Here is a 22472-nt window from a genome sequence, read left to right on the forward strand (position 1 = left end):
AGCATCCATTTTTGTCAGCTGAAATCTTATATAATTGTTCTCTCTGTGCCTACTGTTGCGTTTCTTACATCTTCTGAAGCATCTGCCACCAGCCAGTGTCCAGAAGCAAGATCCTGTGCTCGGTGCGCCTTGGGTCTGACACAGTGTGGCAATTCCTAAGGGTCTGGTGTAAGAAACAGCTCTCATGATGCATAAATGGGACTATCAGCCAGATCATCACCTCCATTATGAGACACGGTGGGGGAGAAAGCAGCAGACATGTCATCTTAGGTGTTGCTAAAGTTGCTGGCCAGATTGGAGCTGAGCTAATGAAGCATTGTTCTATCCATCTCTTCTAGACCTTCAGGAACACTTCTGGGTGGACATTTCCCAGGAGAGTTGTTTGGGTTTGGGTGTGGGTGTTGCCAGACAGAGTATGATGCAGCAAAGGGCATCTCAGCTCTGCTGAGCATGGTCCATCAGTGAAAAAAATGAATATCCAGAGGCTAGATCCAGACTGAGTGACCAGGGAATAAGTGACCTGAATGGATTTTAGTTTAGAGAAGTGACAGGAGGCCCTGAGAGATGTTCAAAAATATTTATTGTCCACCAATCTGATGCAGCCATTAATAAATTTGTTCTGTTCCTGGTGTCAATGCCTGCACTGTGAATGAACAGTATACACATCAACAGAAGAAAAATTAAATTTGCAGTGAAAGGCTTATACTTTATTTTCTATTACTTTCATTTTTATCAGTCTTTGTTAATCCCTTATGCCCCCAGAAAATGTGCATAATTAATTTGTGCTCTTGATTCCTGTCCATCATTGCAAAGGTATCTCTCTGTTAGCATTGAGCAGACATGCTAACAGGTAACTCACAAATCCCTTTTTCTATTTCTTGGCAGCATATAACATACAACATTCGAACTTAGAATCTTTTGCAAACTTCATATAAACCAAAAATATATTCTGACTTTTGGTCAGGATTTGAGAGCAGAGTCTACTAAATGAAAGCATTATTACCAGTTTGTGGCAGGTCTGTACATTTGGGAGGGGAGGGAAAAATATGTCTTAGATCACAGCTGTCATTTCCAAGCTTTCCGTCACTACTCTGCCCTTACACAAACACAAAGTTGTTTATTTTTGTTGACACCCAGAATTGTGGCTTTGAATATTTCCACAAGGTATGGGAGCAGGGAGGACTTGTTTGCAGGCTTTTGAAAGAGGCTTTGTTTTAGTCTCTCCAACTTTGGTCATAAGAGCAAATAAAAATGGCAAAGATGTTTATAATTTAAAATGAACAGATTTCTGACTGCATTAGTAAGGTGATACTTTTTCTACACCACCCACAGTTCCTTGCTTTAGAAGGTCTCTATTGAGTTTTTCTGTGTTTTGCAATTTTTGGTGGTTAAAACTTCTGGCTTGATGACCTTGGAGAATAAGGACATTTTGCAATAGGAAGTGATGAACACTGATGACAGAGTAGTCTAGTTGTTTGAACAGCCATGTAGAAGTGATGAGTGGAGCCCTTCAAATCCACAGTTATCTACTTAATATCTGCATCTGTGAATGTCAGCGCACATATTTGAGGCTCATGTTTTGTGGATCTGGATGCAAATGTGGATATAAATTTTGTATCTAGAACCTTGAAGATATCTGCTTTACACCCGTGGGTATCTACATCTGTGGATGTCAAAGAGGCGATCTGCAGCCATTTTTGAGGATGCAGATGCGGCTGCACATACCAGTGTTGTATCGACAGAGAGGAGGGCCCTAGTCATGGGAGACAGATCCAAGATCTGGATAAGCTGTGATTGGAACAGGACCCAAGAGAGTTAATGCCATGCTACATTTGCAGCCCCTGGGTACCCACTAGAATAAATTTGAACAATCCCAATGCTGGAGATATTCTGGCAGCTGAGACCAACCGGAGTATAGAAGTGCTCCAGCTATGGCCCTTTCCTTGCACCAAGGGGCTCAAGGGAAGGCTTGTAAAAAGCTGCTCCAGTGGCCCTAAGCTGCCTGGGGATTTCTTTGTAGCAGAGGGATTCGGGGGTACCTGCCTACTTGGGACGTACAGAACCTGCCCTTTGCCACATTGCTGCTGGCAGTTGACCTGACTATGGCCTGAAGATGTCTTTCATGAGGCTGAGATTTGCTGGGTCATAAGGGCGCCTTTTGCCATGACACTTTTCTCCTGAGAACTTGCCCTAAATTTGGAGGGGGTGAGGGGAGCACGAAAGCAGGATCACGGTGTCAGCTCTTTAACGCATAGGTGTGCTTCCTCCCTATGCAAAGGGAGTGTAAGGAAGTAAGGCTCATTAGTGAATCAAGCACAGAGCTCACAGAGGATTTACATTCGTTTTGCTCAGGCACAAAAGACTGCATGAGGTTCAGGGCGATGGGGATTCTGCCCCCATGGCTTTAAACTAGGGTAAAACCTTCATAACACGATCATCTGGCTGCCCCAAAGCTCTGTGAGCCACTCTCCTTTGCTGTCCTGAGAGCGCTAATACCCAGCAGCTCTGAGCTGGAGAACTGTACTGATTTCTGCAAAGCAAACTGCAGCCCAATCTAAATGACTCTGCAAATGCTGCTGATGCACAAAAAACTGACCAGAGTGCAGATCTCAGGACAGAATCTGACTTGTTACCAGGAGAATGATTTGTGCAGTATTTATGCTTCTGAACAGTTTCGATTACAAAGGCTTAGTCATGTGTGCACTTTTGCAGCTGGATGAAATGACAGTAGGATTTTTTAAAAAGTGGTGATTTTCCTTAAACAAATCTTGTTTGTTGAATAAAGGAGATTTCGGAACTTGGAAGACAGGAGAGTATGAGTGGGCGTTCGGTTATAGGAGATATTTTAAAGCAGTGGTGATTTTTGTAAGAATCTTTGTCACAGCAAAATCATATCCTTGGCAAGACCCATCCAAAGTTTTGCCCCACTTTAGCATACCGAACCATTTCTGTTCTACCAAACACCAGGGCTTCCTCTGTTGTCTCCCGAGTACAGGGGCCAGCCAGTGCCCTGCTCAGATGAAAGTACAGTAGTGTTCAAATGTGTGCTTTTTGCACCTTCTTCCCCTACACCTCCAACCACTCCCAATAAAGCTTAATATATTGACACTGCATGCACCATGGTCCCTGACCACCAGGTCCACCCTGACGGGTTCCACATCTAGGAAGCCCTCCAGGAGGCATTCACTCACTGGCTGGAGTAACCCTCACCTGAGCATGCCCCCCCCACAGGCCTCCTCCCACCCATCCACCCCTCACAGCTTCTCCCCAAGAATGGGGGACATGGGGTGGTGGTGCAACTATGAAACTTTACTGAAACATAGAAACTTTAGAAAATAAAATCTGTGCATTTAACTACATAAATTGGTGAATGGGAGGTAACTATATACATTGGGGGGGGGGTTCAGGGGAGCATCTCAGCCTAGATGGGGGGCCTAGGCCAGGGACAGGAACAGGGGAGCATTATTCTACTGAGGTGATGGAGGGCTGTGAGCCCTGGTGCCTGCAGCAGCTTCTCTGGCCTTGGGTGCGGGGTCCTTGTTGGGGCATGGGCAGGGCCAGGAACATGGGGAGGTGGCAGGGCAGTGGCCTCAGCCTCAATGAGGGGGCTACCTCTGTGGGGCCCACCCTGGCCAAGATTCAGTCTGTGAGGCCCCGTAGAGTGGCGGAGTGAGGTCAGGCAGACAGCGAGGGCCTCAGGCTGTGTGTGGGGAGTGATTGGGGGGAGCAGCTGAGGGGGTGGAAGGCTGGGCTGGCAGCTTGGTGAGGCGCACACACACAGTGTGCAGCATTCCCACCACCTCTGCCTATGTGTCCCGCCACCAGGCCATGTTGGCCTCATTGAGCACCAGCCACTGCTCCTCCAGGGTGTTCTGGTGGCAGAGGACAGCCACGTAGGTGGCACCCATGTCCTCCCTGCTGAGGTGATGTGCCCTCCGTCCGTGGGCCTGCCCAGACATCAGTGGTGGTGGAGGTGGTATGGCCCTCTTGACCCTTGCTACCGGGCTCCATGGCCCAGCACCCTGGGCGGTGCTGGCTGGCACCAGGGGTGTGCTGTGGCTCTCCCAGCCCTCGGATGGTACAGCTGTAGGGGATGGAAGGGTAGAGGGAGACAACACATCAGTCCACATCATGGCCCTGGTTGCCATGCCCCCTGTTGTTCTATGAGCAGCTGTCCCCACTCCTGTGCTGAGCCATAGCGATGGCATGTGTATGACACATGGTGGCCTGTGCCATACACAGCCTCCGTGATGCCTTGGGGGTGACCCTGAAGAATGGGCTAGTGAGCAAGGGAGCTCTTCCTGCCCTCCTCCCCACGCATGCAGCTCACAGTGAAGTCCATGGGGGTGGGTCCTGGATGTCACCTGTGGGTGTGCCCAGGTGCCAGGGGTGCAATCCTGGGTGGGACATCTGAGGTAGGACCATATCCTGTGTGGCCAGGATGCCTCAGGCAGTGGCAGGGGTGGGTACACCCCCCCTTGGCTCCAAGGCATGTGATGCTCCACACACTTACTGGAGGGTCCCTCAAAGAGGTCGCGGGATGCCCAGCTTGAGGTGGCAGAGCTGGAGAATGCAGATGGCACCTCAATTACAAGTGCCCCATCTGAGGACTTGTCCCCAGATGGGACCTCAAGCTCTGACCCCAGGTCTGGCATGCTGGCCTGGTTGAATGGCCCAGGCCGCTCCCTGTCCGGACACAGCTCCCACTCCAGCGTGGCAGGTCTCTCCAGGGCTGCTGTGTCCATGAGGGTGCAGGGTGGGCAGATGTCCTGTAATACGGGTAGCTGGCTATGACCTGCCCCAGCTGTCTGGTGCTGTCCCAGACCCACATATATCCCTGCCACAATTCCTTTATTTGACACCACACCTGGTTGGCAGTCCATGCAGTGTAGCCTCGGGCAGCCAAGTTGGAGGCCAGTCAGGCATAGGCAGGGGCATTCCACTGGTGTACCGTGATGTCCCAGAGGACCTCCTGATCTTGCCAGTGTCCCAGGAGGTCCTGGAGGTCTTGCTCAATCCATGGGATGGCCCTCAGTTTTGTGCCATGGGTGATCTCATGAGACCCCTCAGCTAGCTCCCTGGGAGCCCCCTGGGTGTCGTGGGGTGGCTGGATGCTGGACATGCTGGCTCCAGGCACTGCAGGGGTGGCTGGAGGGCATGCGTCACAGCAGCACACATACTTGCTGCCTCCACGCTCTCAGCTTCCTGCGATGGGGTTTCCGGGTCCCTGCAGCTTTTAGAGCAGCTGGAAGCAGAGACCATAAAGCCCTGATGGTTTTGGCAGGGGCATCCTGCACTCCAGCTGGCTGGGGCGAGAAGAACTGCTCTTTCGAAATTAGGGCTCATGGAGTGTCTACACACACTTTTTTTCCGGAAAGATTCTTTTGGAGGAAGGCACCTTTCCTGGCCCGGGAGAGGAAGAGGGCCTCCGGAACAAGAGCCACGTTCTTTTAAAAGGAATTCGAAAGGTTGCAGTTTGTGTGTAGATGCTCTGCATGTTCTCTCGAAAACGGGCCTGCTTTTCTGAAAGAACTTGCTTGTGTAAAGGCGGCCTCAGAGAGGGGCCTGAGTAAGGGTGGAGAAAATTCTGAAAGAGAACTTCTGGGATTTGGCTGAAGTGAAGCAAAGCTGAAGTGCCAGACTTTTGTGTGTTGGGTGGAGGGAGGAGTAGACAACAGTGTGAAGTGAGGAGGCAGTGGGTAAATCAAACAGCAGGACTCTGTTCACATCTTTATTTGTATGAATGGGCTAGGGGGCAGGGTGTGTATCCCACACAGGCTCTGCATAGGTTAATGTGAAAGTGAGGTGCCCATCATGTTCTTTGGCTGCATTTGAAGAGGTAGCCAAGCTTTGCTGGTGATGAAGTCCACCTGAGGAGGAAGTGGGTCGTGATTATAAAGCCAGGAAGTCTGTAGAAGAATGGGGCTTCACTAAGAGTTTGCTGCCTCTCTCTGGGGACAGGAGTAGTGGTTGTGGTTCAGGGAGACTATAAGGTTTCTGAGGAAGCTGAGCCTCTGCTGAAACCAAAAGTAGAGGCAGGACTCAGGTTCTCCATTAACCACTGAGGAAGGTGCTTGAAACTACTGAGGTATGTGGTGTAAAGACCACAGAACCCGAAGATGGATGGAAGACGACTGTAAGGTTATTGGGCCAACACAGCTACAGTCTCTCTTATCCTGGAAGGGCTGGACTAGAGCATGAGTTGGCCAGAGAGCCAAGTTGTGGTAAGAGACAGCCTTGGACTGACCTGCAGCGGGGGTTGCTATCTGGGAAGAAAGCCCCTACACCTCACTGGAGGTGCTCTTGTGGTGAGTGAACTCCAGCACTGGCTCCATAATGTAGGGAAAAGAGAACTGGATGGGAAAGGGCAGAAGTGAGGCAGTAATAGAACTATTTTGGGTTTTTGTATGTTCCAGACCACCTCCGTAATGCTGGCTGCACAACAGTGCCATTTCTGCAAGGCACTGAGTGCCCACACCACTTCACAGGAGCTTCCAGGACAGCAGGGCTGGCTGGCAGTCCTAAAAGTGCACTAGGCTGACACACTGTTTGCATGGGAAAGCATGAGAAAAAGAGCAGCTTTTGCTGCCAAGCTGTGCTGCAGCTGGTTTCTCATATGTCAGTCAGACCGTAGACATCAAAGGGACCTCTCTTGGACTAAGTGAGCTTTCATCACACACACATTCTTCTGCAGGTTGTTTGCCTTGTTATTACTGCTGTGTCCGTGACCGATGACAAAAGCCCCCTGCTTTGAATATGCTCTGTGATGGCATAAAGGTCTTCTAGTGACTTCTGTTGCTGCTGCTGCTGCAGGTGTCCCTTGGCCTGCAGCAGCTGGTCTTTCTCTAATTTTCCTGTCACATACACTGTTGATGCCACAGAAGCCTGCCAAGGGACACCAGCATAGATCTCCCTGCTCCCTCTCTCTCCCCACTTATTGACAATGTTTGTCACTGGTGTGGCTGAGTGGGAGGACAGCAACTGTCATAGGAAAGTACGACTGATCCCATGTGAACTAGGCAGCAATGTGCTTTGAGACCAAAGAGAGTGGGACTTTGCCAGTCCTGCCTACTTAAGTGGGGCAACTATTTTTCATGCAAAATCCATCAAATTCTTCCTATTGACTTCAATGGCCCCCATTTCAGTTTTTAGGAAGAGAGATGTGATTGTAGGGATTACCAGCATAAACGCAGCTTCAGTAAGACTTTGCCTGGAACCTTCACGGACTCCTGTTCCTGCACGTGAAACAAGACCTAAGGAAGAAATAGGGATAGGAAGAGCCAGTGAAAATATAATAGGGAGAGAAAGTGGAACAGGGACACCCTTCATATGACCCATGGCTGGCTGTTTTTGGGAGCAACATTTGGCTTTGGGCTATGGACCAAAGGATATCCTGCTTCTCTAGAGCTAGGTCCATTTAGAGCTGTTACTCTGTGGAACAATCCCTACATGGTAGAACTGCAGCTGCTGGAGGTGTTTAACCCTATAGTTGAAACACCGGGAGGGGGCTGATTCTCCACTGCCCTGTGCCTTCTGTAGTCTTCTGCACCTTTGCAAGTAGCATGTAGATCAGGGGTCAGCAACCCCTGGTGCAGAAGCCAAGAGTGGCACGTGAGACACTTAATCAGCATGTGAGGCAGGAGGTCAACCCCATTCCTCCTCCCCCATGCAGCCGGGAGCTTGCTTAAAGCCAGGCTGCTGGTGAATTATCAAGAGACCAGCTAATGCTACCAACCACCTCCTAAAAGGTAAAGCTCTGCACCTTGATTTATTTATTAATGAAGCTGTTGTACATAGGAGTATCAGTGACTTTAGAAAGTATCACTGGCACTGGGACTCCACAGATATGTCAGAAGGTCAAATTTCAGCGCTCCGCCTCAGAAAGGGTTCTGACCTCTGATATAGATGCCATTGCTGTGGTAAACGGCATTTTACAGCTACATTTAGAGTTTGTGCTCTCTAATAAAGAAAGGTAACAGCTGTTACTGGTGTTGTCTGCTTGGGAATTGTTAGGAACAGCCCAGAGGTCTCGTAGCTGGGGAGCGGCTTATGACTCTGACAGTATCTCTTGCTTGCATGGGCTGTCGCCGATACGAATGTCCTGTTTGGTGGCTTGATAAGTGATCTTTAGTTTGTATTTTCTCTTCTGCTTCATCAGCTTGCTTGATCCCATATGGTCTGTCACTGCTGTTTCCTGTGGAGTCGTGCTGCTTGAGAGGGAGAGGTGCCAGCGGGAACACAGTTCACACCATATGGGGAAGAGCATCAGAACCGAGAGGGAAGGAGTGATTTCTGCTGGGTGTAGCTGCACGGTGGAGCGCTTAGCACATTCCACTTTGGTCTCCTTGGGAACTTCATCTACACTGCGAAACAAACAAACAAAACACATGGCCATGAATCTCAGCACCAGGGTCAAAAGACCACAACTCAGGGGGCTTATGCTACGGGGTTAAACAAATAGTGTAGATCTTTCTCCCGCAGCTGAAGCCAGGGCTCCGAGATCCTCCTCCCTTCCCAAGTTTCAGAGCCCAAGCCCTAGCCTGCACAGGGACATTTACACTGCTGGTTTTATCCCCATAGTGTGAACTCCAGAAGCCAAAACTTGTTGATATGAGCTGTGAGACTTGTGAGTTTTTTTCTTCGATGTAGACATAGCCTTTGCCAATCAGACTCGTTCAGCTGATGTGAAAGAGAACACAAATCCTTCCAGAAAGTACCCGTTGATTAACAGTGGGCCAAACCCTGAGGTCTTTATTCTTGTTTAAAATAAAACTTCCACTGACTATCGTGCAAGTTTGCCTGCACAAACACTAAGTAAGGACTTCAGATGTTGGCCCCCGAATAAAGATTATGGCATCCCAGAAGAATCCCAATGCAGTTGATAAACTTACCAAATCATGAGACTTTAGTGGCTACTGGAATAAAATAATATGTTATCACATTATCCGCCACTGAAATGGAATCACCTCTTGGATGGAAGGTGGCAGCTGTTTAACAGTCCATGGAAATAACACCCAAAGGTTTAGGAAGCAAAGACTACCATGCCCAGCTAAAATTGTGGGAGAAACGTAGAGTGGTGGAATAGAATTACCTACCTTATTATTATTTGTATCTGAGTCATGCCTAGGAGCCCTAGTCATGGACTTGGACCCTATTGTGTTAAGTGTTATACAAACACGCTGAAGGCTGGCCAGGTCATTGTCCCATGGAATTGTAAAAATGTAGGACTGGAAGGATCCTTTGTAGATCATCTAATCTTTCCTCTGCATTGAAGCAAGACTAAATATTATTTAGATCATTCCCGATAGGTGTTTGCCTAACCTGCTCTTAAAAACCTCCAATGATTTCACAACTCTCTGGATAAATTTTTCCGGTGCTTAGCTACCCTGGATTTCCTAATGTCTAACCTTAAATCTCCCTTGTTGCAGTTTAGGTCCATTACTTCCTGACCTCTTCGCAGGGTATGTCTTCTCTACAGAGAATGTTGATTTAGCACACCTGGTAAGGATGCACTAAACTGAACTCAGAGGGTGCCCCCATCAGTGCTGGTACTCCTGCTCCTCACCAGGAGAAAGGGAAGTCGATGGGAGTGTTTGCTTCTGTCAACCTTCCACAATGGAGATTGTGCAGAAGCTCAAATTCAGATACATTGACTCCAGCTATGTAATATACATAGCTGGATTTGTGTGTCTTAATTCGACCTTGCCCTTTAGTGTAGACCTGGCATCTGTGGGTAAGGAGAACACTTAATAATGCTCTTCTTCATAGCAACCTATTATGTGCTTGAAGATTGGTATGTTTTCCTTCCTTCTCTTTTCCAGATTAAGGAAATTCAGTTTTACAATCTTTCCTTATAAACAGATGTTGGAAGTAGGAGTGAGGAGGATACTGCAGCACTTCCTGGCTTGAAGTGGTTTCCATTACCTAGGTTTCCAGTTAGGTTTGACAACTTTCAACATCTCCACAATAAAAATGTTCCAGCATCCCTACTCATAGCTCACATTTTCTAGATGTTTAATCATTCTTATTGCTCACTTCCAGACTTCCAAAGTGTGGCACCCACAAGTGGATGCAATAATCTAGCCTCATTAGCGCTGAGTAGAGTGGAGGATTTAGTTTTCATGTCTTGCTTACACCGCTCATGCTAATATATCCTTTTTTTGCAACTGTGATGCATTGTTCACTCATAGCATCTGAAATTCATGATAACCTTTCTGAAGTGAGCCTTTCTAGGCAGTCATTTCCTAATTTGTTTTTGAACAATTGCTTTTTCCTTCCTAACCATAGTAGTTTGCATTTGACTCCATTGCTCAGAAATAAAGAGGACAAAATTCATCCTCCGCTTTGTCAACATGATTTTGAATGTTGATCCTGTCCTCCAAAGCACTTGCAAGCCCTCCTAGCTTGTTATTGTCCAGAAACATTTTAAACATACTCTCTGAACCATCATTTGAATAATATATGAAGATATGGAATACAATTTGACCCACAACAGATGCTTGGAGAAGCCCTCTCAATATGCCCTTCCAGGTTCACTTTGAACCATTGCTAATGACTTTCTGAGTGTGGGCTTCCAACTGCTTATGCACTCACCTTATTGTAGGTTCATCTATATGTTAATGAGATGGTCATGTGAGACAGTAGCAAAAGCCTTACTAAAATCGAGACATCTGCTGCTAGACCCCTATCCAGGCAGGACTACATAGCCATAGGAGTTGCTCACTTTGCAAAATATTACCATCTTTGAACACAACTCTGAGCCTTCTAGTTTGATCAGGCCATGCTGATTGTAACTTATCAACCAAAGCCAAACCTATTCAGAGTTGTCAGCTAACCCTGTTTTGAACCATGACACTAAATATAATTCCCTCTAGTACTCTGATAGGCCCTGGTTAGCATCTAACTCAGTGGGTTGGTAACATAGTGCAATGTAAACTTGTCCATGTAGAGAGAATGTAAGCTCTACTTCTGATTTAATTATTTGCATTACCAAAGCTCCTCTAAAATAGCAACACGTGTGTAAAGTACATGACTAAAGCTGCATGGAAGGAATCAGGCTGTGCTGAGTAACTAATGTACCTTGAGGTGACTCACCTTTGCTGGGCATAATTTTCTAAATATAAAACCCACTGAACTCTCTTATATTTATTTTAGTTTAAAGGAAGGCTGACAGGAGGTCTGTGGCCCTTCTCTCTCTGAGAGTGAGAATATAAAAACACTACAGTACAGTGAAGTGCCAGCCTTGAAGACTTCAGGTTCATGTAGGGTGACAAGATGTCCCAATATTTGGGGCTTTTTCTATTTTAGAGCACCTATTACCCCACATTCCCTGTCCCAATTTTTCACACTTGCTATCTGGTCACCCTAAGTTCATGTAACCTAAGCTTCAACGTGTTTGCAAAAGGGCTGGGAATGATGAACAAGACCTCAGATCTAGGGTGGAGGTTAATTTGCACAAAAGGAAGCCCACAGTTGTAAGGGTGACATGAATCTCTCCTTCAACTCCCCTGACCTTGGCCTTATTTCCTGACGTGGAGCAGCCGAAGGACCGAAAATGCAACCAAGCAGAGGCATGGCATAGGGATTCCCTGGCCACTCCTCCTTCCCTGATAATCCTGCAGGAGCAAGGGGCAGTGGCATGAGGTTTTTCTAAGTCCACATATACCTAGTGCCTATGGGGACAAGAGTGTGTTATTCCAAGCACACACAGACACACTCAGCTAGCTCTTGTGAAGGCACTGAGCTAACGATGGCAGAGTAATCAGGGTACTATGCCTGTCCCCCCAGCCATTATGCTACTCTGTTTAGGGTATCAGCCTGAGGAAAGCCAATGCGTGTCCACATGGAGCGGAGGGTATGATTCCCAGCTCAAGTGTAGACATAACCTTTGTTGTGTGTACGTTTGTCATCTGGTGGAGTGACCTTTCTGTGCCAGACACCCCTTCCAAGAAGACGTGAATTGTGATGACTAGTTTGGGAATGTGGCTAGAGCTGATTTAGCCTGTTCATGTGCCAGTCTCGGCCTGTGTGGCTCCAACAGGGCTCAGGCTGCAGTTTTAATTGCTCTTCTCCAACAGATGTCTGCCACGAGGGCTGAGGTCAGGAAAACTCTGCCTTTTGTCCTCTAGGTTGAATCTCCTGTGAGGAATAGCTCCTGCTTGTGAAGGGAGACATTTGAATTGGATTTTGTTTGCAAATGAGACAAATTTAACATAGGCCCTAACAGAGATCTAAACCATCTCATGCATGACAGGGGCAATTTCATCATATTTTGATATTGGTGGGAATGGGACACATCCTACTTAATTTGCTTCATCAACTGCTCCTATTAGTGACAGGTAGCTCTCTTTTCCCTCCTCCTTCCTTCCCTCTGCCCTCGCTATATAAACCCTGGATTCTATTTGTTTACTTCAGTCATCTGAGGAAGTGGGTCTTACCCACGAATTTGCCGAATAAAATTGTTAGTTCCTAAGGTGCTGCAGGCCTGCTTGTTATTTATGGGTTCTTTGTGGGTATAAAGGTCACACTCTTTAGCTTTAGGGTGCATCTACACTGCATGCTTTTTTAGAGCATGTAGTCTGTTCCCTTCTAGCCCCCGAGCACAGATATAGTTAGCAGCATAGCTAGAGAGGCAGGGCTTAGGCAAATAAAATAGTTGGAGGCACATCTGAAGGGTGTTGCAAGTGTGCACCCTGCACAGCTCTCCATTAGCTGCCCACCAGAGTCTCTCCACGCTGCAATGAAAGGCTCTGGCTGTGAGAAGCTGCTGACACCGTTCCCAGCTGTCTTGCCTCTGCCAGAGCTAGAGCCTTCCGTGGTCATGTGTAGCTACACACCACAATGTGCACACAGCCTGCTTTTCACTCAGGCATGTAGCTCTGTGTGTGCTGCGCATTTCCAAAAGTGATGTGCCATGTGTGTAGCCTCGGACCACTCTGATCCCGGGGTTCAACTGGTGTTGGCTTGGTGCCGAAAATAAATGGTGGCAGTTCTAGCCGACAGTCCCTGCCCCAAGAGCCCCAAAAGGCCATTTTGACACCTGGGGGTCAGCTTGGCATAAGGAAGTCCCCTCTGTGCTCTTTACCCCTGGACACATCCTAGCCACCCCTCCCAAGTTGTCCTCTGTGCAGACAGAATTTTCCTGAGTCCTAAAGCTGCCCTCGGTGGCAGCAGGGTGAAAATCATTATCTGTAGAGTTACAAGGAAAGTTGATGGTCTGATTAGGGCACTATGTGCCATTTGCAAGGCCAGTGATTACTACTTTGTTCTGCCAGAATCTTTCTGGTGTGACTTAAGGGTATGCCACATAAACCTAGATCTGTAAAGATACCTATGATCCTGACCTCCATTGAATTTCATGGACATGAGGAGCCTGCACACAGATGAGGATCTGTCTGTGTGTTAGTTCCCATCTGTGAAATGGGGCTAGCAGCACTGTCCTGCCTTGCAGAGTTGTGGTGGGGAAATCTGTGTTAAAAACTGAGTCGCTCACATACTCTGGTAACAGAGAGACCCTATGGGCTTGACTACACTAGCTCCCTACTTCGAAGGGAGGATGGTAAGTAAGGTGTCAGGAGATTATTAATGAAGTGCTGGCTTTTGTCCAGCCACAGCTCACCTGCCGGTACTTTGAGGAGTAAAGGGACTTCAAAGTTGCCCAGGCACTTCAAAGCACTGGCGAGTTAATGCGGTTACACGCAAGCTGGCACTTCGAAGTTTAACATTTTGGAGTTGCTGTGGGGGGGAATTTGCTTAATGAAGTGCTGGATATGCAGCACAGCACTTCATTAATAATCTCCCAACACCTGACTTACCATCCTCCCTTTGAAGCAGGGAGCTAGTGCAGACAATGTATGAGTTTTATAGCTGGTCTGTGATTATAGCCCCTGCACCTTATGTTCCATGTGGTGTTTCTCTTCCAATTGGGAAACAGGGAGAGCCAGAATTGAACGAGCCAGTGATGTATTGTCACAGGATCCTGATTCTGTGAGCTCATGACTACACAAAATCTGCTGGGTGAAACCCTATACATTATAGCACCAGAGGGAGCACAAGGGAATTCTGTTACAACGTGAGAGGATAAGCGTGCGTTAGAGAAACTGAACTGTGTACACTGTTACAGGAGACCTGTTCCATTACAAACTCAGCCAGAGTCTCTCAGAATTATATACCCGTGTGAAGCCAGCAGGTTAGGTTACAAGGTCAACAGAAGTCAACTGGGTGAGCATAGCTGCAGGAAGGGAACAGATCATGTTACCATGTCGGCAGAAGTTCATAAGAATTTTAGTATATTGTGATGTGGATTAAGAATCCCTCCTGCAAAGTTAAACAGGAGGAGATCTGATAGGTCTCTGGCATTAGTGGAATAGGAAGAGGAATTGGTATTACAATATAAAACAGTGATACATTACAATCATCTTGGGGCTAATCCTCAGCCCAGCACTAAACCTGTGGAGCTGGGCTGGGCTGTGGGAAGATGTGGGAGCAAGGAATCTTTCCCCTGAGCTACTGATCAGCTATAGAAATAATCTGTGGTTGCTGCTGCAGCAGCTAAAACTGTGTCCTGCCCCATTTCCAAGGGAAGTGTATGTGTAATGACAGTTTCATCATCCCTGCTGCCTCCTTACCCCTTTTGTGCAGATATGCAGGATGCCTCTGGGGAGGTGAGCTTGGAAGCTTTAATGATGAGAGCCACATAAAACCATACACTCAACTGGTATAAACTGGTATAGTTCTATTAGAATCAATGGAACTATACCAATTTTAAACCCGCGGAGCATCTGTTGAATAACATAGAATAACTCTACATCACACAGGGAATGCACAAACCTGACCACATTCTCTCATTCCTCCCCCTCCAAATACTATCCCTTAGTGGGCACTTGAATTGTGCCATTTCTTCTGCCAGAGGCATGCTGCCCCTGCCGAGGAAAGGGCATGACTTGTCCCTTAATCCACTGGGGCTGTTTGGGTGGAGAAACATAGGAGATAATTGAATTAAGATGGAAGCTTTTAGGACCAGTGCCTCAGATGGTGTAACTCAGCATAGCTTCACTGAGTTCTGATTGAGATTCTGACACTCAGGCTATTAAAAATGAATTAGTCTCTTGTGCTTTGTGGAGCAGTGATGCAGAGTGGATTAAAATAAGTCATCTGAATTTTTGGATAAAATTAGAAAAGATACTCCAAAGATGGTAGAGCTGTGGGCATGCTCTTGAACTTCATGCAAAAAGCACTTAAAATTCCTGAGTCTCAGGTGTCTGTGTTGTACATGTGAAAGTTTGGTTATTCTCATTTACTATCATGGTAGAAAGTCTATTTCACATTAGATAAAAACCCATTGAATTTAGATTAACAGTGTGGTGGTAAAGGACTTCATGCTGTCCTAGACATCGTACAGTGTTTGGCACCATGGGCGGACACAAAGAATATTTTCTGTCACAAAGGAAATCCCACAGTCTCTATGCAAAGCTCATCACAACATACAGTTGTGTTAAACCTGTTAAATTACAAAGGGAATATATACCATAGGTTTATACAGGTAATGTTACTCGGAAGGAATCCTCCTGACCATAACAGAAACACTGGGTGTCTTCGGCAGCGTCTGAAGCGCTGAAGAGAGTTAGCACAAAAGCCTTGTATTTCTAAAGACTGAAGGTTAGATTTTATTGAGGTCACAAGTGTGGTGGGTCTCATCCCAATCCCTTTCATTAAAAATCCACCAGAATTGGGAATGATTGGCAGTCCCTGGGCATGAGAAGCCCCAGACTGGAATAATTGGGGTCAGGTCAGGACTGAGCAATACAACAACAATCTTTCATTCCTAGGCACCCATGATTGTGGACCTTTAAGCTGCTTAGCAAATCAAGCTAAAAGTGTCACAATAACTGGGCGAGGTGCCTGAGTCAATCTCAAAGCAGGAATCAGGTCTTAGGGGAAACAAAATCATCCTTCCGCCTTCTCTCTCACACACATTTTCTCTCTCTCTCTCTCTCTCTGTCTCACACATACACACACACACAAAAAAAAAAAACACACCCAAACCACTTGAGAAATGGTCTTAAATTTCAGCAAGGGAAGTTTAGATTAGACATTAGGAAAAATTTCCTGACTGTCAGGGTCACACAAGAATAAATTGCCTAGGGAAGTTGCAAACTCTTCATTATTGGGGCCATTTAAGATCATGCTGGATAAATATCTAACTGGAATGACATAGATGGTGCACAGTCCTGTGTGAGCGTAGGGGACTGGACTTGATGACCTCGTGAGGCTCCTTCCAGTTCTAGTGTTCCATGATACAGTCTTCCCCCGCCTTATGAGGGTAATTCGTTCCTGAAAAACACCTCCTAGGGCGAATTCTCGTAAGTCAAAAACGTAATTACCATTAATTTTAATGGGAAAAATTTTATGCATTCCTGAGCCCCAAAATTTAAACCCGTTTATGCTAAAATAACACCAAATCCCATTAAAATGAACACAATTACTCCAATAGTTAACATTAGTTATGATAACACAACCTAACAAAGCATATTCCCTTCATTATTACTTTATAATATGGCTGTTTACCTGCTCTCGTTAAGCTCTTTCATAGCTATTATGTACTGTACACTTAAGACTACGCTCACAAACAAAACATACATATGATACTCAATGTTTATGTAATTCAACCTTTAGTGCAAAAAATAACAGAACAGTAAAGACAAAACAAATCAATGAAAACAATGCAAATTATATCACACTCAGCAAACAAGTTGACATAGTGTGGAAATGCGAGAAGATGAGGTGAGGGAGACTGAGAGGAGAGTCACTGTTCATTGGTTGGTGATGGTGGCATTGGTGTGAATGGAGTAGAAAATGAAGGCAAAGGTGCGGAGGACGAAGAGTGGCTAAGTTCTTCACACTCCCTAAATTCTGGATCGTTTTCTTCCTCTTCCATTGCAATGGGAAGACAAGAGATGCCAGAAGTTGAAGGTTGAGGCTCGGAAGCAGCAGAAATAGCAGCAGCAGCAGAAGCAGGGGTGGCTGGACAAAAAAACGATAAAATACTTGTCTGCTTGCCTTCTTGCACCTTTCTGTCATACAGTTGTTTGTAACATTCAGTCAATTCTCTCATGAGAATTTTAGCTTTCCGAGCACTTTCAAAATTGCCATAGATTTCATCCACCAAAGCACAAGCACTATCGATAATGGAGAACAAATTGTGTAACTGTTTTGTGCCAAATTCTTTTACTGATTCCTCCTCTTTGTCAAATGTCCCTTCTTTCAAATGTTCAGCCTCCTCCTTCAAATGCTCTTCTTCTCGTTGAATTAGCTCGTCATCTGTCAGGTCTTCAGAGTGAGATTCCAACACCTCTTGCACATCTTCAGCGTTGACCTCATCAAAACCTGCTTTCACTGCCAGCTGTACAATGTCATCACAGATCATTTTCTTCATGGATTCAAAACCTTGAAAGTTGTGCACTGCCTCAGGAAGAAGTTTTTTCCAAACAGCATTATAGTGTTCTCTGTCACTTTGTCCCAAGCAGTTGCTATGTTTTCAGTGGCTATTTTTATATTGTAATTTTTCCATAATTCCCTGACTGTCACCTTGTCACTCTTGTCCAAACCATCAACGAGATACTTCATCACAAGCTGCATATAGTAAGCCTTGAATGTAGCAATGACACGTTGGTCCATCGGCTGTAGCAAAGATGTTGTGTTTGGAGGCAAAAATACAACCTGAACATTGCTAGCATAATCAACAACTGCTGCTGGATGGCCTGGAACATTGTTGATGATTAAAAGTGCTTTGTCGTCTAGGTTATTTTTTTTGCAATATTTTTCGACGAAAGGACAAAGTAACTCTGCACGTAGTCTAGAAACTCTTGATGGGTCACCCATGCACTTCTATTTGAATGCCAAATCACTGGAAGGCTTATCTTATTGATACCTTTCAAAGCCCATGGATTTTCCAAATGGTATGCGAGTGAAGGTTTGAGCTTTATGTCGCCCTCACCATTGCCACCAAGCAACAACGTTAACCTGTCTTTAGAGGCTTTATGCCCTTTGGCTTCCTTTTCGTCTTTGGAGATGTAGGTACAAGACATCATTCGCTTCCAAAACAAGCCAGTCTCGTCCATATTGAAAATCTGCTTGTTAGTGTAGCTGCCTTGGATAATTTTCTTCAGCTTTTCAGGAAAAGCACTGCCTGCTGCAAGATCGGTGGGATGCTGCCTCGCCTGTAACCTTGAGGCTATGCAAGAGTCCCCTCTTCCTGAAGCGGTGAAACCATCCATTACTGCCTTTAAAGTTCAAATCCGTGGCCATCTCATCACCCTCCTCAATTGCCTGTGCCTTCAATCACTCAAACAATGATAGTGCCTTTTCTCTTATGAGAAGAAAGCTAAGAGTCATGTGGCGTGTCGCCGAGTCCTCTATCCATTCCAACAAAAGTTTCTCAAGTTTCTGCATAATGGGGTGCCTACTCAAGGACAGTATTGTTAAACTTGCATCACCAACAGCAGTCTCAGCAGTGTTCAATATTTTTTCCTTTTGCATGTAGAGTACGCACAGTAGACGAAGATAGAAGGAGTGCCTGCATCACATCTTTGTTACGCTATCCTTCACCAATGCGCTTTATCTCATCCAATTTTACACTTTTAAAGGTATGGTTTTCTGTCTTTTTTTGGCTTTTCTAGCTGCTTACTTAGTTTTTTCAGCACTTTCTTCATTTTAGGGGTCATTATCACTGCTATAAACTGTCAAACCGTGAGTACTCTGAAAGGAGAACTCAATGCAACATGCGCGAACTATACAACTGCAGAGATGATCTCACGGTGGCTCTCATCTCGCGGTGCTCAGCTGCTCGTGAGGTGTGCAAAATCCAAATCGGCCCTCGTAAATGCGAAGAAATGCCCCGTAAGCCAAAGTAGGGGTATTAAATGAAACTCCTCGTAAAGTTGAATTCTCATAACCCGAATGGGCGTATCTCGGGGTTTGACTGTACTATGAAATGAGTGGATCTGATTCTGCCTTCACTTGGACTAGCAGCTGACTCCCTGTAACTCCCAATTGCAGGGATGTAAGGCCTTGACTCGATGAGCAGTTAATAGACAGCAAGCTAGCGTGTAAATCTATACAGCAGTAGTGTGACACACACTAACTGCCCACATGGATGATGTTGCTGCCAGTGACCTACTCCACTTTGAAATGAAAGTAGGTGAATGCAAACTGAGTTAATGTGGATTAGGGAAAGTTAGTGCATGGTAACTGGGTTCATGCAGCCGGTTAGTGTATGGCATGCTATTAGATTTACAGCCCAACTTGCCATATACTGCTTGTCTAGACCAGTGGTTTTCAACCTGTGGTCCATGGACCCCTGGGATGGTGATAGTTATGTCTAAGGTGGCCAAGAAAGGTTATTGTTACCATAAACCGGGGGTTTTCAAACTGTAGGTTGACCCTGGGGGTCCATGGACTAAGATTTCCAAAGGGGTCATACCTCCATTTAATTTTTTTTAGGAATCCACAAACAAAAAATGGCTGAAAATCACTGACCTAGTCAAACCCTAAGAGAGCTCACAACACAGACCAGTGATTCTTGCCCTGAAGTTTGACATTGACAGCAAGGCACTTTGACCTGTCTTGGGGCTGAAAATTCCACAGGCATGGTCTCTCAGGAGAGGGCCCTGCCTTGAAAACTCGATACCATGAAATCAGGAGACTATTTAAATCCCAATAATCTCAATGGCTGTGTGAGGGTAGGACAACGGCTGCTTACTCAGGTATTGGGGGCCTAGACTGTTTATGGTCTTCAGTACTAACCATTAGTCGTTGCATTTTACTATAGTGGTTTCATTGTATAGGAAGCTAATGCACATTGCAGATCATCAGTAGTGGTATGGTGAACCATGAATGAAATCACGTGGGGGTCTGGCTGTCAATACAAGGCGCATTAGCAAAGCTGTGTGGGAAGCACTAGCCTGGAGTGGAGGCCCAGGATGCACGTCCAGGCTGAGATTCACTGGTGGCACTGTGTGTGTGACAGGAGACACTGCAGGTCAGGGTGAGGCATGCTGGCAGAGCTGCATGGATGCTTACACAGCATCTGCCCATCCTGAATGTGGCTCCAACCAATGAGACTGGTTCATGACTATTTGTGAGTTCTAAATTTATCATCAATTTAAACAGTCTGTAGTAATTCAGTGTCAAATTTCTCCTGCCTCTCAGAACACATCAGTGTCCTATTCCATTTCTGTGCTTTAAACCGCTCACCTCAATGACTTTGCTGAGTAGGTTTGGAATGCTAAATCTAGGCCCAGGGGAGAAGAATGCTGCATCTTTGTTAAACACTTTATTGTTGAGTGAACAGGATGGGATGTCAGCTCAGCAGAAATTTCTTACTGCTCTTCCCAGCTTCCACTTCCAACAGCACCTGGCAGGTGGAAAGGTGTGTGGGTGACTGACCCTCATGGTCTGCTCAACAGCTGTGGACATTCTATGTTTGCAGGCCAAATGCGAGCCTAGTGTAAGTGGGTGCACTCCATTAACTTCACAGGAATACCACCTGCCACCATGAGACTGAACTACCTTGGTAATATGCATGACTGAAATGGGAGGTGGTTAGTGCAGTGAAATCTGATGCAATTATTGCAAGAGCACACTTTTTAACTGTGGGGGCTTCTGCCACTGAAGGACCTCATTTCTGTTGTGGGGGTTATTTGTTTTACCCCATTTTTCCACATACTGTACAAACAGAATGAAAAAGGATGGTCCTTGCCCTCAGAATCTGACAACTTAAGACCTAACAGATGGATGCAGACAGACAAGGGCTACTGAGCCAAAGAAACAATGAGCTAATATTGGTCAGCATGATAGTCAATGAGCTGAGAGCATCTCCGAATATGTCCTTATCTCTTCACATCCATATGGCAAACAGCATTGCAAATAATATTTTCTTTGGATAGGCATGTGAATGATTAAACTTGTATTCATTATAATGATCTACCTAATAGCAAAGGCTGAGAGAACAGGTATTTTTGCCAGTGGTGGTAAATTTTCCCACTGTTTTACGAGGCTGATATATTGGATCTCATGTGTTTTGGGATGGTGGGTTTTTTTTTTAAATATACAATGCAGTGGCTGCCTACACACTTAATTCAATAGATGTGCAGTCTGTTTGACGGTATGTTTCATGAGCAGGATTCAAAAGCTGATCCTTCACAGGAAAAGATATCATGCAAGGAAACAATTGGTGACATACTGATTACCAGTAGACAAATGGTGACTCAGTTTATGACCCAGGACAGGTGTCACTTTGGAGCACTCTTCTCTGCAGCATACCATTCTGCCTGTTGACAAGCTTTCAATGCAGAATTAGGCTCGGTTTATCCTGTCCCTTCTTTATTGGCTAAGCTCCTAAGAAAAGGAAAACTTTCTACATTTACCCTCATTTTGTGACCTATAACTGCCCAACACACAGGCACGTGTGTAAACTGGGATAGTTTGTTCAATGTGACTTAAGTCTTGTGCTGTAAATTTCTGAGCAGTATCAGACGGGTAGCCGTGTTAGTCTCTAGGCACAAAAACAATAAGAAGTGCTGTGGCGCTTTAAAGACTAGCAGAGTTTTTAGAGCATAAGCTATTGTGGGCAGTGCCTCTGCTGAAGTGGGTCTTTGCCCACGAAAGCTTATGCTTCAATAAATCTGTTCGTCTATAAGGTGTGACAGGACGTCTCATTTTTTTTCTGAGCTGTGTTTCTTAGGTATGTGCAGGCAGGGGCCTTTCTCTTCCTCTGCTGCTGGATGTGTGAAGTAGGGTAGGGTAGGGGACAAGTGCTGTGTTTAAAACCAGGAGATCTTGGACAGAGATGTTTAATATTGTGATCAAATGAGAGTCCAGAATCAAATATAAGATCTGTTTTTTGTTCTCTGGCAGAGGCTTGCTGTGTGATCTTGAACAAGTCATCTAACTCTGTGCCTGAGTTCCCTGGACAATGGAGACAGATATACTTACCCACCTCGCAGCACCACTGAGGATAGTGTGTCTTTAGCCTGAAGAGGGCAAATGTAAGAGTAGCATTTTTGTATTGAAGCGATCTGCTCAAGGGTGTTGAAATCAGTGCTTAATTTGTGCCAGGATTAGCCAGGCCTGTACCCTGGCACTTCTAGGTTTGGCAGTTTATAGCCCTGGCATGTCTAAAAATATTTCTTGTGCTTCAGAACCTGATTGCTTGAGCCCAAGCACGTCTTTCATTAAGAACTGAGCCCTGGATTAAAGTCAGATCCACTTGCCTGCTGATCAGAGTAAGTTGTCGCTATGTCTAGTCTTTAGCGGAGACAACCAAGCTCAGTGAGAGGGAGCTGGATTCTGTTCCTTATTGTATGTCATCAGTAGAATTGTTAACTAAGTTCCATTCACAGGATCAATCAGTTCCTTCTGTTCAAGCCAAGGCAGAAGGCAGGAGCAATGGGTTTGTACAGGGGTCACCAAGG

This window comes from Carettochelys insculpta, chromosome 1 (assembly GCF_033958435.1).
Source record: "Carettochelys insculpta isolate YL-2023 chromosome 1, ASM3395843v1, whole genome shotgun sequence".
NCBI lineage: Eukaryota > Metazoa > Chordata > Testudines > Carettochelyidae > Carettochelys > Carettochelys insculpta.